This window comes from Phasianus colchicus, chromosome 5 (assembly GCF_987193195.1).
Source record: "Phasianus colchicus chromosome 5, bPhaCol1.hap1.1, whole genome shotgun sequence".
Taxonomy (NCBI): Eukaryota; Metazoa; Chordata; class Aves; order Galliformes; family Phasianidae; genus Phasianus; species Phasianus colchicus.
In genome coordinates, this window is record NC_143440.1 from 42,672,820 (window position 1) to 42,692,065 (window position 19,246).

A 19,246-nucleotide genomic window follows, 5' to 3' on the forward strand; every position below is an offset into this window, starting at 1 on the left:
CATCCTCACTAGTATTTTAAGCTACTGCCTTATTTAGGATTAGGGTCTGTTAAATGTTAAATACGTACATTCTATACATAAATATATTTCTGCATCTCTCTTATGAGTGACATGCATAGTTTCTATCTGAGACAACCTCAGAGTTGTCACATTTGTCTGAAAAATTCTTTCTATTTGTATGGGAACTGCTGAGTCACGGCCTGAACCTCTGATTAATCACCTGAGGCGAGCAGTGAGTCAGCCCTGGGAGCACAGGTGAAAGCAATTCACCTGTGCTGCAGGAAGGGGTGGAGCCTGGCTCCACCTCTCCTAGACCCATTTAAGAGCTGACTACCAGTGGGGAAGGTGCTCTCTCTCTCTGTTTGGAAGATCCACTCCACTGGTCTTTCCTGGGTGAGCCCACAACTTGGGTAAGTATCCTATTTATTCTCTTTGTCTCTCTGTGCCTAACTCTCTTGCTTATTTCATTATTATAACATCTTAATATTATTAAATTATATAATATTCTTTTATATAATTTTCATTGATTATTCACTATTCCTTAAAACAAATGATCCAGCATTAAAACTGCATTATGTATATGGGCTTTACTGTCAAACAAATGCCAGGATCTCATTAGTGTACATGGTTACTTTAGGTAGTCAAAGCAGTTACTCATTTAAGTGTGTGTGTGTATATATACAAATCAATATGACCTATTCCTAGATACACTGTAACTCTTGATGGCAGCTCTGATCTATTTTAATTCACCTCTGTTGTTGGCCAACAACACCTCAAACTTCCTAAGATTTTGGTCACATTTTGAGATACTAATCTCTTTTAATTTTACTAAGGCTGACTTGCATAAAGTCTTCTAATGAGAGACTGCTGCTTCTGAAACTATTTTGAAGGTTAGTGCCTCTAGATTCGTTTTTGTGTGTATTTTTAACTTTATTTTCTTTATGGTAAATTCAGCTCTCAGCTAAGATGTATTCACCAGTTACTAATTCCTACTGCCTACTCAGTAGTAAAAAAAAAAAAAAACAAACAGGAAGATCACTAGCAGCTAAGAAATAATAGGTCCATTCATGGACAGAAGAGACCATTGCTATCAGATTTCAGTGTGAGTAAATGGAAGCATTTGTGTGTTACCTTGGCAACAATTTGTTTTTTAAAAGTTGTGAGCAATATTCCTTGAAGTATGTAACTGACAAATAAGAACACAACCTGACATAGCAGTCGATTTTCAAGAAAAGGTGCCTTTTTTATGCAGCAAAGTGCTAATCATGATGCCCACTCAGATGCTCCTCTGTCTTGTTAAATTGACATTTTTTCTTCTAGAAAAAACAAAATTAAAAGTCTCTGGCATATTACACCTGATCTACACCTTGCTGAACCTTGCAAGAAATCTTCACCTGTCCTTTCTGAGTTCTGTAGTGGGTCGTGTTTCCTTACAGTCTTTGTAACAGAAAAAAAAGTCCACATATATAGTTCAGTTCAATTATATCAGTGTTGTTAACACCCTACATTTTTAGATGAGAAACTATCTAGTAATTGCAGATGTTCTGCCAAAAGTACATGCTGTACTTGATGACATAAACAGTTGATCGGAACAAGCAATATCAACAGTAAGTGTGAAGCTGATAAAAGCTGTATCACAAAGCATATGAATTGAGCTGAAAAAAGAAACAGAGGAGAACAAAGTACTACAAGATGCAGCTGACGAGATGAAACAACTCTTCTCACCTGCATAGTCCCAGGAGAGAAAAAGAACATTGGGCAAGTGGAAGTGAGAAAGCTTATAGAAGAAAAGTGAGCTGGATAACAAAGACTGCAAAGTAAATTCTAGTAAAAAGGAGAATAAAAGGGTGAGAAAGTAACAAATTGAAATGCTGATAAGAAAGCTAGTGAAATTAGCTAAGCTTCGCTCACAACATGCTTTGCTGAAGAGACAAGAAGTTGGAATGTGATTCTTTCTGCATCCTCTTGTTTTGAGAACAAATTCACTCATGTCATAGTGTTAATGGGTATCATAGCAGCTAAATTCACTTCTAGTTGTTCTAATCGCTGTCACTATAATGCATAGCTACAACATAGATACCCTGTACTCTTGAATAATAGGATAATTTGTTTCTCAAAATCTGTCTTGTAAGTCCCTGTCTTATGTGTCTGTATTTCCCATTATGGTGTAAAACCTGGTGGAGATAACAGATGTGTGGTGATGGCAATGTATCTAACTAATGTTAGATAGGAGTGTTATAATTTCCCAGAATGTTCCATCACGGAAGTGATAGAAAATATTACTGATTATCATTACATGTTAAGCTGCTATAAACTAAAGGACTGAGTATGAAAATAAGCAAGCAGGGCTAGACAGTGACCGCTGGGCAAGGCTAGTGTTTTTTCTTCTTAAAAAAGAAAGAAATTAATAAAGCAAGTTCAGTTGTAGTGAGAAAAGAAAAATACCTTCAGCCCTAAGGCTAATTGCTGGTTGTAAAGTGCGGTCTGCTTCCTTTACTATGTTGAGAGGCATTTCAGATTTATTACTTGCTGTGTTGCTTTAGGGACAGAGTGGGGAAAGGGATGAGAGCTTGAAATAATTCACTTAATGGATCTCAGTCCTTTAACTAGTTCAAATGGAAGCAGTGCTCTGATTAAAGGGGAGCTGCTGATACAGTGAATGACTTCCATGAAAGCCAAATCTAAATGGTTTGGAGGAGGTGTGTGGGAAGAAGTAAGCTAAAAGTAGAAGACAAGATCACTTCAGCGTAGGCTGGAAAAGGTGAGAGATCAATCTATTGTGCACTGCTGAGATAGTAGGTCTTCTAGAGGAGGGTGAGAATTACTATAACATGACTGTAACTATTCAGCTATTTACTGATTGAATGATATCCACTGATAATGTTATGGATATCTCCCACGAGAGATAGCAGGGCTTCTATGTCAGTAATGATAATACAAGGGCTGCTCAAAAGTAGTACCTGTTATTTTTTTTATGTTGGCCCATAACATTAGATGGATGTTGGTAGTACGGCAATGATTGAACCTTCTCATCAATCTTCCATGACATATTGTTACTGAGTGACAGAGGGCAGCAGAGGGGTGGTCTTCTAGAATGGTGTCTGATGTGAAAGTGCCTATGAAGCAAAGATGCATGTCAGTGAATTCCTCTGTGCAGAGAAAATGGTGCTAGTTGGCATTCATTGACTCTTGCTGAATGTTTATGGAGACGAAACGGTGGATATGAGTACACTCAGTCAGTGAGTGATTTCCTTCATACCAGTGCTTCCACTGCTGGAACACAAACTATGTTCTGGATGGCCATACATAGCTATCACACTATTGAACAAGGAGTGTCTCAGCCAGTTTTTTTCTGTGCAAATCAGCTAATGATGGTGATTATGCTGAATTATTATTTTTTAATAGCTGAGAATTTGGGATATCAAACAGTGTTATTGTGCTGTTGTAATTTCCATTGAAACAAATAGGAGGCATTACTTTTGGAGTAACCTATACATTCCCTCTGTTTGTGAAGTAAACAATTTAAGCTGTTTTTTTCTATATGTATATTTTTAAAATATCTGGGTCAGCATAGACATGCTTTCTTTTAGCTTTTTTGCTCTATCATCTTTTTGTCTCTTCTACTGCACTTACGCAATTGAGTTTGTCACTTCCACATCTGCTAATATTGTTGAAATAACATATCAGTTCTATGCTTTGAGTTGTATGCTGCCAGAGGTAAACTTACTACTGCCTATTGAAGAATGTAGCAGAAGACCTGACAAGGTATTATTTCCTAAAGTAGCAACCTTTGTATGTAATGAACAGTGACCTTTTTAAGAAACATCATTGATGTAAACTGATATATGCTGGTTTGTTTAGCAATGGGGATTAGTATATTAGTTTAAGAACCAATATAATAGTTTAGCAATCCATGAGTTATAGTTCTAAAACTTTCAATTTCAACTTTAGTGGGTGAATAGTCTTGTTTTCCTCAATCTTGTGCTGGGGACACAATACAATACTTTTGCATCAAATGGTGCAAGGATATTTTCCTCAGATTCCACGTATATTGTTTTAGAAAGTTGCTCACTATGGCCTAATAAGCAATGGAAATTTTCCAGAGTGGATGAAAGTGAGTCAAGGGCCTCAGTGATGAAGCTGATTGTAAAAATTGGGGAAGAAGTAGGTGGGCACTTGACCACCCTTGGTACCACTGAGAATGCCCAAAGAGATATTAGCATATATTTGAGTCCTTGAAAAGGAATGCCAATGTACTGCATATGCGTGTCTTAACTGTTCAAATGTAGAACCTGAACTCTGAGAGGGTGTGCTAGCTTGTCAAGTCACCCAGTATGTAATGTTAGGAATAAAGGAACGCTGCTTTTTAACAGCACATTGGAGTTAGAGAGTTTTCTTCCTGGATTTCATATGACAATGATATATCTTGGAAAATATGAAATTTATTCTATTATTCTGTTTTTTCCTTTTTTTGATGAAATTAGAACATTTGAAAGTTTGGTGAAATGAATTCACCTGCAGATTATGACTTAGAACACAGTCCTGTATTCACTGCTGCTAAGAGCAAGCTGAAATAAGACTGCAGCTAATTTCTTAACATACTGTTTGTTCTCTGTATTTTATGAAACATGCATGTTCTTTTTACAGTGCCTTGTAAATCTTGTAAATTCAGCATTAAGCAAAGTGAGACAGTGTATTGACCCCTGTCAAGTCAAGAATTGCCTGTGTTCAGGTTATTCATAAATATAGCATAGACTAAATATGTGTGTTTTAGTGTTTGCATTTTGAAGTAAGGTGAGGGACAGGGCTGCCTGCTGTTGTCCAACTCATAGTAAACCTCACCTGCCAAATCAAACAACTGTGAGCTCTCAGGATCATGTTATTGTTTGTGTTACTATGTGTAGCATGAAAATGAGCCTATCTATAGGGGGGAGAAAAAAGTAGTGTAGAATCCAGATAGGAGTTGTTTGGTTGCTTTCATTTGTTTGTGTCTCACTAGAGGCAAGTTAAATCTTTCTGTGTATTTTTAGGTTGTGTTAAAGCCCCTCTGTTTATTGCGTCCTCAGTAGGAGTTGAGAAAAATTGCTCTCATTCCTTTAGACACTTCTGTCTTTCATCCACATTCCAGCTGCATTCAAACTTAGCTAAATTTAGTAATCAACTGTGTTTAGTTTTCTTCTTCACCTGTATTTACTGCAGTAAATCATTTGGCAGTTTCAGGCCTTCCTTTCTCAAGGCACCTGGCTGCTACTTCAAATGCAGTGACTGTGCTTGAATGGATCAGATAGTGCTTTTAAGATCTTAATAAGGTTGTCATTCATCTTGCAGATGAGAACTTCTTTATTACTGACATGCTACTTTTTTTGTTTATGTTTGCAGAGAAAATGCTAGGATGTTGAGGAGATGACTGGGTATCAAATGAGGAGTGAACCTAAGAAAAAATGATTTGGAGATAAAATAGCTTGGCAGTATAACAACTCTATTTTTACTGGTCACCAGGATATCTGTTAGCTAAGGGGTTTAGTTATCTTTTGACACATCCATCCAAAGGAAAGGTGGGAATTTCTATTATAGGACTCTTAATGGGGAACAATTCATTGAACTTGGTAGTTGCATGCAGAGGCATAAAACCTGTCAAAATAGAAGGGATTAGGGTACTATTCTCTTTTTGAACCAGAAAAATGGACTTCTCTGGTGAATCATGGCTTACCATGAAATCAGTGAGAGGAGGAGCAGGCTTTGGATTTATTCAGCATGGAGGGATATATTTTCTCAAGAGAAACCAGCATTCACAAAGCTGATCTTCTGCTTGAACACAATCAGTAAATGTTGCTGTTTGTTTCTGTCTTTTCAGGTATACCTGCTCTCTCAAAATAGTATATTTTCTGAGTATATAATAAGGCAGATATGGAACATGCAGCGTGCTGGTGGCTTTTGGATTTTCAGATTTTCATTACCTTTTCCCATAGGAGTGACAATCATAATATATTGCTTAAAAAGTCTGATATGCCTAGGAGAGGCTTTTTAAGGAGTTTAGAGAACTCTTATGTTAGCACTGAACAAAAAGATTGGTATTGCATCTAAAGGCCAGTGACAACCGAGTCATGTTTCTGAGGTAGTTATAAAGTTTTGGAATGAATTCTGATGGTTTTATGTTGTTGCTGCTCTTGCTATTTCAAAATGTTTCTTTGCATTGCAACAGTGAAACTGTGGTCCCTAAGCAGGTATTGTAGACTCTCATAGCACAGAGATACCACCTCTCCTTGGGCTGAATATTGTCTTAAATGATTAACACATATGAATGCACAAAGATATCTTCAGAATCCCTGAAGCAGTTGTACAAGACAGGAAATTTCACAAGTAGATTCAGAGAAACAAAGGGTTTCCAAAACCTCTCTTTGAAAAACCGCAGGATATCTTTCAACTGAACTCCTACTGTTTGGCGGGAGTTCCTTCCTCATGTTACTGATAGTCATTTAACCTGTGGAACACAAAGATAGACACTGTCATTTTTGTTTTCCTTATTATTATCTTGAAGAATCCTGGCTGTAGGTGTCCAGCCCTCTGCCTAGCTAAAGAACCAACTAAAAGTTACAATGTTCTGGTGTGAAAATCTTCCCTGCTGAGGAGAATTCATGGGGGACCATTGAGACAGTGGAGGAGAAGAAAGGACAACTGTTCTTTAAGCCACCAAAATCTTTTTAGTTTATGCTTTAAGTTCAAGTAATTTCATAGCTGTATGAAGTGCTGTTATTTCTCAACTACCTTTCATCTAGCACACTGATTACATTTTGTCTGGCATAAAGAGTATCTCATGTTAAGTTTCTTACTCTTCAGTTGACACAACACATCCTGTTTTTTCTGCCTCTCTCTGCTGAGATCAGTTCACACAATCATAACAAAAAAGTAATCACATTAGAATGAAAGTGTGTCAAGAAAGGTAAACAGAAGTACTGAATCAGGAGACAACAGAGGAAGAAAACATAGAAACATAAAAAATGCTGAAAGCTGCAGGGAAGGAAACACTCATGAAATTAACCTGCCATATTGTGTGTGACCCAAAGTTCTATAACTTTGGTGAGTGTTTGCTCCATAGTTAGGGTAGGAAAGAGAAAGATTGTTCTTTAAGAAAGCTTTAAATAAAACCAATAATTAAACTGTACATAATTTTCTTCTCATCGTGAACTGAATGAGCAAACACAAGCTTATCTCTTTCTCTCACACACTTTTACTTGCACATCTTTTTTTTTTTCTTCTCTTGTTAAGATAGCATTGAAAATCTTTTGTACAGCATGGGAAAGTGGAGAACTTAATTATAGTGCTTCTGATCCTGAAATGAAAGATGCTATTGTACCATGGCAAAAAATGGCTTTTTAAAAATTATTTTTTACCCCTCTTCTCCTCACTACTTTACCTGATTTGCTTCTTTGTGTTCAGTATTTCATTTCACCACCTTCTTGGAACATAAGTGGGCTTCCTGTGTTACTAGCCTGGAAAACAGACAATATGATGTTCTACAAAAGATTAGCACTACAGATAGCTTTGCAACATATAGTCAGAATAAGAGCCCTATTTGATCTTGAATAATTTAACATTCTGTTTAAGTTTTTCAGTATGAAATTCGGTAGCTTCTGGAATGTAAATAGTCTGAAACATTTCTTCTGATCTGCTGAAGTATTTAACAGATATGAGATACTGACTTTAATCAAAACCACTGGCTCTGTGTGATTGGAACTGGTGGGCTCCAAGGCTCAGTCCTAGGCTGGGAAGTTATGAGAGAGAAAACTATCTTTGGATCTTAATGTGATCCTTCCCCCCTGAGATGGATATTTGAAAGATATGACCAGGTACAAGGAAGGCCAGTGATATCATCTAAACAGAAAGCTTCTCTCCAGAAAACCACAAGTTTTTAACTTTGTTACATTATTGGCTGTTAAAAGAATTTTTGCTACTGAGAGAACTGATGGTTTTGAGTTCAGATAAAGTTTACACCTTCAGGACAAGTCCTAGAAACACTTTTTTTTTTTTGAAATTAAGGTGAATTATTAAGTTGAATTAAGCTGAGTGATTAAGTTGAGCAGAAGAAAGAGATGCTATCCAGAGGGACCTTGATAAACTCGAAAGGTGGGCCCTTGTGAACCTAATGAGGTTCAACAAAGCAAAGTTAAAGGTTTTGCACTTGGATTGAGGCAATCCCAGATATGTATGCAAACTGGGGGAAGAAATCCTTCAGAGCAGCCCTGCTGAGAAGGACAGGGATTCTGGTTGATGAAAAATTTAACATGAGCCGGCAGCGTGTGCTTGCAGCCTGGAAGGCTGATGGTATCCTGGCCTCTGGCAGAAGAGGGGTGGCCAGCAGGGCGAGGGAGGTGATTGTCCCCCTCTATTCTGCCCTCATGAGGCCCCAGCTGGAGTACCGCATTGAAGTCTGGGGCACCTGACAAAGGAAAGATATGGAGCTGTTGGAGATGATCCAGAGGAGGGCCATGAGGAAGACCCATGGACTGGAATACCTCTCCTATGAAGATAGTCTGAATGATCTGGGGTTATTCAGCCTGGAAAAGAGAAAGCTATGGGGAGGCTTCATTGTGGCCGTTCAACATTTATAGGGAACTTTATAAACATGAGGGAAATCAACTTTTTATGCAGGTATATAGTGATAGGACAAGGGGGAATGATTTTAAACTAAAGGGAGATTCAGATTAGATGTTGTGGGCAGTTTTTACTGAGAGAGCAGTGAGGTGCTGGAACAGGTTGCTCGGAGAGGTGGTGAATGCCCCATCCCTGGAGGTGTTTAAGGCTGGGTTGGATGGAGCCCTGGGCAATCTGATCTAGTACTTGATCTTGTGGCCAACAACCCTGTGTGTGGCAGGGGGGTTGGAGCTTCATGATCCTTGAGATCCCTTCCAACACTGGCCATTCTGTGATTCTATACCATTCAATGATTATTTTTCTTATTAAAGGGGTGTAACTGAACCCAAAGCTTATACAATTCCTTCTGTCTTCTATAAGAACTGGTAGATCTTTTTTTCTAAAATAATTGGAACTCTATGTTTAGACATCTCCACATTAAATGTGTACATGGTCTTTGAATATTACAGAATCACAGAATGGCCAGGGTTGGAAGGGATCTCTAGGATCATTAAGCTCCAACCCCCCTCCACATGCAGGGCCACCAACCTCCCTATTTAATACTAGACCAGGCTGGTCAGGGCCCCATCCAGTCTGGCCTTGAACACCTCCAGGGACGGGGCATCCACAACCTCTCTGGGCAGCCTGTTCCAGCACCTCACCGCTCTCTCTGTAAAGAATTTCCCCCTGACGTCCAACCTAAATCTCCCCTCGCTCAACTTCAAACCATTTCCCCTTGTCCTGCAGTTATCAACCCTTTCAAAGAGTTGATTTCCCTCCTGTTTGTAGGCTCCCTTAAGGTACTGAAAGGCTGCAATGAGGTCACCCCGCAGCCTTCTTTTCTCCAGGCTGTACAAGCCCAGCTCCCTCAGCCTGTCTTCATAGGGGAGGTGCTTCCTGATCATCTTTGTGGCCCTCCTCTGGACCCTCTCCAACAGCTCTCTGTCTTTCTTGTACTGGGGGCTCCATACCTGGACGCAGTACTCCAGATGGAGCCTCACAAAGGCAGAGTAGAGGGGGACAATCACCTCCCAGTCCCTGCTGGCCACCCCTCTTCTGATGGAGCCCAGGATACGATTTGCTTTTCGAGCTGCAAGGCTCACTGCTGGCTCATGTTAAGCTTTTCATCTATCAAGACTGCTAGGTCTTTCTATGCAGGGCTGTTCTCAAGGACCACTCCTTCCAGTCTGTATGGATGCCTGGGATTCCTCCAGCCCAAATGCAAAACCTTGCACTTTGTTGTGTTGAACCTCATTAGGTTCACCCAGACCCACCTTTCAATATTATAGTGGAATCCTTCCTCTCCTCTTTAAAATGAAGGATATTTCACTAGCTAGTAAAGACTTGATAGATGCAGAGCTCATGTGACAAGTTTCCATTAATAGTAGGGTGACATTGTATGTGTAGGACAACATATCAGGAACTGTGGATATTTACAGAAAAATGTATGAGCCTTTCTAGTCAAAAGAAAATTGTGTGGTATTAAAGCGCTCCTGTCCTCCTGTACCATGAACAGTAAGAAGCTTGTAACACATCAGATTGCATTTCAGTCCCATCATTCAGAAGGCATAGGGAGAGAATAGAATAATTTCTCTGTGGTCTTACTGTTCCTGTCAAACCTCTCCCAACAGGTCTGCCACTAGTGGAAAACATCTTCATTTACTATTGGTAACAATTTGCAGTAAAACTTCAAGCTTGAGCTGTACACAGTCAGCTCCTGCAATGTTCATCTTTTTTACATGGCTCTCTTCTGTCTTGCTAAATCACTGATTTCTTGGCATTTCCTCAGCATATGAGAGGGTGGCAGTAGCAGCAATTCAGTCTTGTGGTGATCAGAGCTGTTGCTTTGGATTTCCACCTGTAGTCATTCTTACAGGATTCAATAGCCTGTAAATACCACAAGTGAAACTTGTGGCTGTTCAGAATATGAATAATAGGTTAGAATGTGTATAAACACAAATGATCACTGCAAAGCATATCTGTCTGTATAAAGAAAACTGAAGGATCTAGGAGGGCAGGATAGCTTGTTCTATGTGGATGCATTTGCATACATACAGGCATAACCAGCATAATCTTGTGTGCTGAATGTCTAAATTAAAATCAGTTTTCAATCACAGAACATGCTCAAAATAAGAATGGGTTTTCTTATTCTGTATGCACATGTTTATTTTCTTCTCCATTGTCCAAATAAATGGTGCATTTATGTATAATCCTACAGTGACATAAGTTTGGTTGAGAGAGAACTGCTGTGCTGTACAGTTCTGCAGACCCTACTCCATGGTGTTTCAATATTGCATCAGGCCATGATATGGCCACTGATATATCCTGAAGGCAGGGAATAATGTTCATCTGCTCAGAGTATGATTACAAGTGGGGACCTATGTTGTGTGATTTGACCTATTGGATAATACATGGATGATAGAGATCTCCAGAAAACAGCTAAAACCTATGTTGATTTGTATCTTGACTCATATAGACTTCAATAAGAGATTACATTCTGTCATGGGCTGGTTAAAAGCCTCTTTAGACTCATTCAATAATATTCTATTACACTTTCTGAACTCTTTTCATAGGTGATATTTTAATGGAAGATATTTGTTCTTTTTTTAATAATTTCATGTAAACAGATTTACAACCTACTGAAAAAAATACATTTTGGTTTTGTTAGTACCAGAAATTATTTTAGCCTTGCTCTTTCCCAGTATCCCTTTCTGTTTTGCCCTTGCAGATTAAAGGAGAGTAGTGTTTCTGAGCTTGAAAAGCAGAACTAGAATAGACCGCTCAGCCTGTATCTATTCTTAAGCAAACATAATAGAAGTTCTAAGGAGAAGCTTTAACCTGGACTGCCTCTGAGCCTTTGGTATTGTGCTTCATTGTCCTGACAGACATATCTCCTGACTGAAAGCAAGTTGCCTCTACAACTCATTTGTACTATTGACATATAATGTAGTGGCTTTTCCAGGATATTACGAGGATATAAGTTGCGTGGAAGAGATGAGTCTAGTAGAAAAGCTAGCATTTGATTTCAGAGCTAATGCTTTTATCCTGGACATTCTTTGTGAGTTACATTATACTAAATTCAACTGCACCTGACAGTGTAACAATGCAGGATCATTATCAAGCAGTACAGTTGAATGACTAAGAAGTTGTATACATGTATTTTGGACACCACTGAATTACATATTGCATTTCTGTATATTTACATCGAAAATAATGGGTTCTTTTTGTCTGGCTGCCTGTGAATCCTCACACTATTACTTTCTCATCCATCAAAGTATACAGAAAAAAATAAATATTAGCTCATCAAATAATGCAAAGCTGATTGTATCCATGGTTGTATATCACATTGAGCCACAGTTTAAGAAATAATCCTTATAAATACAGAGTTATTACATAATGATTTGAAAAGAGTGGGATTTATTTATTTTGCAACCAGAAAAGTCTCTGATGTCTAGTTTACAAAATAAGCATTCTGTTAGTTGAGAACCTATTCTAAATTACTGTTGTTAAAATCATAAACAACAGTTTGATATACTGAAAATTAGATACAGATGGTTGCAGAATTGAGTTTGAATTTAGTAAATGTTACCTGGTGTTTTTCCATTTCATCCAGTGATACACTTGTTTTTGCTTCAGTTACTACTCATCAGTTCTTGATTTTTCTGCTGTGTGCTTTGTCAATGGAAAGAAATCCATAGGAAAACAGTAGCTGACATACAGTATTGAAGGTTATTTTGTTTTAATGTACCTTAACCTGGAAGATAATTCAGAAATCACTGATTATTGTGTGGCATGCTTATTGTGTGTTTGTTTTGTTTTTACACCAGGGAACTTTAAATGCCCTCCAGTGGAGAAGCTATTCTCTCAGATTTAATAGCAGTACATTGCATTTACATCATTTGTTTGTGAAGCCTTTCAAAGCAGTTCAGAAATAATTTCAACAGCAAAGGTCTTGAGCAAGTAAGAACAGGAATGGTATCTAGTTAGAAAAAAAGTGGAAAATTTTCAAGCTGAAATTTGATTATGGCATAACAAGAATCCTGTGACACACTGACAAAAAGAGAGGGTGTCTTTAATTTCAGTGGCAGATAGTGATCTGGTGGAAGCCTGATCTGGTAGGTGGCAACCCACAGCAGAGGGGTTGGAAATAAATAATCTTTTAGGTCCCTTCTCACTATTCTAGGATTCAAGTGGATTTAACTCTATTCACAGCAACACTTTGTGCACAGCCATCCAGCCAGCTTTTTACACAGCAAGCAGTACACCTAGCCAGATTCTTCAGGAGAAGGCTGTAGAAAAAAGTATTGAATGCCTTGCTTGAGTTCAAGCTGAGTCATTCACAGCCTTTCCTTCATCTGCTAAGCACATCATCTTGCTTGCTTGCTCTTTCTCTACTCCATACCCTACTATCAATTACTCTATTCCAAACATCAAATGTGAAAGTTTCAGCTGAAATTTATTTCATATTAAGGAAAATAATACTCTATAAAAATAATAAATAGCAAACTGTAACACTGCCAGCCAATCTCAGTAACGTTTCATATGTGTCCTAGCAAGACTCATGTAGTTTTCAATAATGCTGCTAGCATAAAATATTCTTTTTTTCCAGGTTATGGATGCAGTTAAAGGATCATCCTAATGCCACATAGAATTCACAGTAATCTGTAAGGCTATGAAGTCTAATGAGAGCAATACAGAACTACATTTTTTTCAATATATATCAAGAACAACCACTGAGTCCAGAGTTGGTACCCTCTAGTGGAATCTTTACCTTCCATGAAGTCAGCACTCACAATTGTTTCAGTCAGAAGAACATGACAGTACTACTTTTTAAAGAATAGATCTCGTTTAACAAGTCACATGACATTTATATCTTACTGGTTCTGTACAGGAATATCTAAATAAAGTTTCCATCAGCTTTGAGCAAATACGATTTTAGTTTTGATGGGCTTTATCAGAGCAAGGAGCCTAGAAACAGTTAAAACATATAGTACCCAGCAGTTTGATCATGCCAATCTCTGCTCTGGTTACACAGTCTCTACATGAGGGCCTAGCATTTTTTTCCCGCAACATTAATTTTGTTTATGATTGAAGCCTGTTTCTCCAGACGACCTTCTTCAACTGTAAGCTTTAAATAAATCCACTTCTGCCCTGTTCTCAACTTTGGGATCAGGAAGGAATTCCATTAGATTTGAGGGCTGCTTTCACAGCAACAACAAAAAACATGAAAAGATCAATAATGAGAACAGTGTTTGTGTATTCTTTGTTACTATAAGCATATGATTAAATTAGGTCTTTAAAAGAGCCAGAGGTTTACCAGAAATTGAGATACTTCTGATGCTATGGTTTTCTGCTTCTGTTTCACTTTAGCATGGCATCATTTGAAATGCAGACTAATGTGCATAGCAGCTTAAGTCTTAGCAGTTCAGTTATCCACAGTACTGGATTTTGCAGTCCCAGGTGATAGATAAAACTGGGAAGAGTTTTATAAGCCCATAGTTAGTTCATAGTTCTCAGTGTTGTAGGCCAGTGATTTACAGTCCAGCATACATGTGCAAAATCAGGTTTTGTTGATTTAATTTATTGGAAATTTGGTTAGTGAGAATATATTTTATATTCAAGTAGGTAAAAGAATTACTTTCTTTGGCCCCATTATTGCAAAGCCAGCATTAAACTTGAATGGAGGATCATTACTGCTGTCTGTTAAAGATTCTTGTGTCCAAGACACAATATCCTCCATATATCCCTGAATATTTGTTTATTGAATGCTAGAAATGCATGGTTTCTTGGTTTTGTCCTAACAGCTGTGTATGACAAAAAGCAATATTGACAAAAACTCAAAGTTTTTCAAGGAGCCTACATAAACAAATTATCTGTGCAGGAGCTTACATTTCAACACAGTTTACAGGCTCAGATTTAGTTATTTGCAAATGCAATTATTGAGCTTATTCCCCAAGAAAATCTGCCCCAAGGCAAATAAATTGTGTAAATAGTTCTATAAACAGTCTTCATTTTTTAATTACTGTGATGATATTTCTGAATAAAACCGTCTTTTATCATAATGACTTATGAGATTATTTGAGTTTTTTCTCTTAACTATTTATTCTGCAGTAATATAAATGTATGCTATTGTGTAATCATAGTCACATTCATATATTGAATAGTTAAAGACAATGACAAGTAATGTAAGCATAAAACTTAGAAACAAGTCTGAAGCCCTTTTAAAAATTTTCACATAGATCAGTCTCTTTGGGAAAGAAAAAAACCTATCCAGAAATGGATGAAGTAATTCCAGTGGCATTTCGCAACACTCAATCATAAGAAGGGCTTGTTATTTAGCAAAATCTTTCTTTTATTTCTAGTTACATGGGATGCAGCAACTGACACTGTATCCATTTGGACTTTCATTAGGATATTTAAGAGGGACTGAAATCCTGGAAGTATATGACCAAAAATTAAAGTGAAAATTAGAAATTATCAGAGAGCTCGATTTTCTTCTGTATTCAGTGCAGTTGAAATCCAGTAGTTACTGTGTGCTGATGTGCTCTTCTTCCTCAAAAATGAATTGGAACAGAAATTAAATCAATGACAGCATTTAGAAATTAAAGCAATTCAACTTTGGTTTCTATCCATGTGGTCTTTGTCTTAAAAATCCAAATACAACCAGTGCTATAACTTAAGCAATAAAAGCTACAAATATGACAAGGAAGAATCCATGGAAACATATTTTGAAATTGATCTGGAGAAATCAAACTTTGTGGGGGTAACTAATATTTGGAAGAAGCTCCTAAAAATAGTGACAATCTCAAATTTAAACATTTGAATAATAAAACATGCAATCAGTGTAGCTATAAGTAGTCGTATTGGATAGATGAAAAAGGATGTAAAATAAATGGAGCTAAAGGTTAGCATGAATCTACTCTGTAAATAAATAAGTAAAAGAATCAGTGGCAATTTTGCTTTATGAAGGCAATGATGGACTGGAATACTTAATCCTAGCCTCAGTGTGGGCAGTATTATGTCTGTGTAGGAATGCAAAGTAGGTAGCAGCACTGCCTATACAAGCTTGATAATTAGTGTTTCTTAAAAGTATTTTTTTTACTTATTTTCTTATCCAGGTTTTCGTAGCACCCCTATGATGCTTACTGTATGTATTGCAGGATCATTGTACCATTTGTATTTACACTGGACCCGGGAGTATCAAGCAAACCAAGAAATCCAAAGAAGTATATGTATGATGTTGAGGATGATTTAACTGGTAATTAAATGACCATCTTCAGGGCAGTACAATTGCTGAGCAGTTATCTATGACAATAATGGGATCCAAGATATCCAAGATAGCAAGTGTAAAAACTTAGATTCAGACATATGTGCTTTTGTGCTTTAGTCTCAGCCTGAATCCTGTCACAGAAGACTAAATTAAGCAGATGCAGTCTGAGACTAAACAGATCAGTTTTTGGAAGTATCAAACAGAATAAACTTTCTATTGACATGGCAAGAGAAAGATGAGTTTCTGTCAAACCCCTCCTGATAGGTCAATCCTTTGTTTAATCAGATCCCTATAGTTTATTTAAGTCAATGAATGAGAGGCTGTTAGTGAACTCCTATGAGTTGATGGGGTAATTGACAACAGAGAGATTTCAAGATCAGGATATGAAAGTGTCTTGAATGGATATTCTGCACAGAGGAGCCTAGTAACATTTTTAAATTGAGAATATATCTAAGGAGTTTGATTTTTTTCTGTAAACTGTCTTTTTAAGCATGATGCCATTCTTTGTAATCATTCACTTTAATTGTTGGACTTGAGAGAGGCAACATGCCTTCTTTAAACTTTTTGACAAGATTGCAGATAGCATGAATTTATTAGTTATCACTCTGCAAAGGCGGACTCCAAGCCAAAGTACATCCCAGATATCCATCCATCAAAGGAAATAGTTAGAACTGACATAACCTTTTCCACCACTTTTTAGCAGAGGGAGAAGGCTGGGATAGGATTAAGGGATGGAAGGAAACTGGAACTAATTTGTTGCAGACTGAATTCAAAATCTGACACTTATCTAACATCTAAGCAAATGCCACCTGAGAGAAACTGTACAGAAGACATCCAATAGAAATTTGGCCCTGCAAATCTAATTGACTTAGAAAGCAAGTCTGACAGGAATATCAGGATCTGCAAATTTTGCTGTAGTTAAATGTTATCAGTAATATTGTTTCTTTAATCAACAGCACTGTTAACACATAGGGACTAACATGATCTCAGATTCATCAGGAGACAGACTAAACAGGAAATATTTGGAAAACTTTAGAAACTGGGAGAAAATGTATATAAATCTTATATAGCTTTTGCCTTAACTGATATCTTCTGAAAATGCTAAGGTAAACAAGCAAGGCCTTTTGTTTTTTTATGAGCAATAAAAACATCTTGGAAAGGACTGAAGCCTTCAATTAGAAATAGAATCTGTACCTCATTACTATTCCAAGTGCAAATCTCCTCACCTCTCTTAGTCACACAGAATGGCATTTTGGCTGCTTCATTTTAGCTGAGCTTTTGTTGACTCTTGGCAGAGGAAGCATAAAGAAAACAAAGATGCTCTCTCAGCTTTCAAAGAACTCTAACTTCTCCTGAGGCACAATCCTGTGAGGAAATCTTACCATAAACTGAATTCAATGGATGTGTTTAAAGCATTTCCCCCTCTATTTTAGAAAACTTATTAATCTGCTGCTTCTGAAGGATCTAATTGAGGACGTTAGCAAGTAACTGGCTCTGCTCAAATTCACCTCACTTTTGAGTGACAATACAGTCTGCTTTTACTGTGTTTGAGACCCCACACGTATCTGTCAGTGCTCAACATAATACCTCTGGCTGTTCCCTTGCCCTTCTAGAGCTCTGCCAAAATAGTAAGTCTGCAACTCCAGCTCCAGTAATTTCCTCTCCTTCCAGAATCTCCATCTGAATTTGCAGCCACAGCATCTGTGAAAAACTCATAATATTTTTTTCTCAAAAAACAAAACTAAAACATAAAACAAAAACAAACAAAAAACCCTTTTCTTAGGCTGTACTCATACTTCTCATTCTAATATTTAAAATATAACTTTTTTAATTACCTCTGCAGAAAAGTTTTCTTCATTTATGACCTTTAAGAAATTCTTTGTCATATAGACACCTGTTGTTCAAGAGGGAAAAATATAAGTAAGGAGGAAGAAGCAATGCAATCAAAATAAATGGTATAACTATTTATATATTTGTATATCATAATTTAATAGAATCAGACCTTAAGAGTGTTGGCTATCAATGAAGACCAATCACAAAGTATATGACTTGCTGAGGTGATAAGTTTTGGTCACAAATAGTCCCTCCTGAATTTAAAATCATGCTCTACTAGTCAGGTAAATTAGAGTACGCCTGCTTTAAATTAGAGAAACAGAAAACACTGGGCCTTGTTTCAATGTAAAGAGGTCTTTTCTACTCTTCATTTCAGCCAGGTTATCAAGACCTATATGCGAAGACCAGTTTGTCCTCTGTCTGGGACAGTGTCAAGTGGGAGTTAGGAACTCACTTTGTAACTGAACCTGAAACTGTCTGTTAAAGCAAAAATTTAAACTAAATCTCTCTCTCTTAGTCTCAGCCTGTGCCAAGTTCTCTCACTCCAGGGAGGAAGCCAGAGGAAAAACATGCCATTATTCAGTACTTCTGGTCTGAAGGTTTTCAACCTGTCTCATTGAATTTAAGAATGACAGGGATATACATCCTTCTGTAGAGATATCTGTACTCCATAGCACGTATTGAATGTCTTTCTTGCTTGTATCAATGCTACCAGTCATTCATACATGCAGTATATGCGCAAATTCCTACTGAAGAGGATTACAGTATAGAATTATAGGTGTTGTAAATTTCACAAATGAGACTAGTTAGAGCTGACTTCTCTGTCTTGAATATAGTAGAAAACTTTATTCTCTTTCAGCTTTCTAAGATTCATTCTTTCTAAGATTCATAGACCAAGTTAATTTTTGTATTTTCTGATTAACAATTCCTGTTGAAGAAAGTTTCTTGCTGTGGGAACTGCCGTTTGAATATCTCAGTACTGTTCCAGGACCATCTGTGAATTTGCTGAAGTTATTTTGACAAAAAATGAAATTTTCTATGAATTTTTAAAATTTTACACTTTAGACCAAGTTTAAAGGAAAATAATAATAATAATTTTTAAAAAAGAATCAAAATGTTTCGAGAAAAAGAAATAAGCTCTTTACTTTCTGAATCTCTGTTAATATAGCAACATCATAGTATTGGAAAAATACTAGCAGGATAAGAAAGGGGTATTTTTTTCTTGATTTCTTCATATGGTGTCAAAACAAAATTTCCTTTTTACAAGTACAGTCTTTGAGTTCAAAAACTCTATTAATCAAAACATTTGTTATCTTACATTCACTATGAGAAATGAGGTTTAAAAATGAAATAATAATCTGGCCTGCTGAGTAATGAGTATATAATCAGTCATGACTGGAAAATATTTGCAAGAGCTCAAAAGATCTATTGCTATTCCATATGCTTCTAACTTAATTTTGTTACCTTAGTACTGCTAATAGATCCTGATCTTGTGTTTGATGCATGCTACAA

General features: G+C 37.1%; 1 long non-coding RNA gene across 2 annotated transcripts in view; it reads left to right on the plus strand.

Moving 5' to 3' along the window:
- The first annotated feature begins 338 nt into the window (after positions 1–338).
- Positions 339–19,246, plus strand: part of LOC149917881 (uncharacterized) — a 35,163-nt gene continuing 16,255 nt past the window's right edge. Inside the window, exons 1-2 of one of the 2 annotated variants that reach the window (XR_016467311.1) lie at positions 339–410; positions 834–890. This is a non-coding gene — a long non-coding RNA (uncharacterized LOC149917881). The remainder of the gene's footprint in view (positions 411–833; positions 891–19,246) is intronic. The other variant, XR_016467312.1, reaches the window with a different exon arrangement.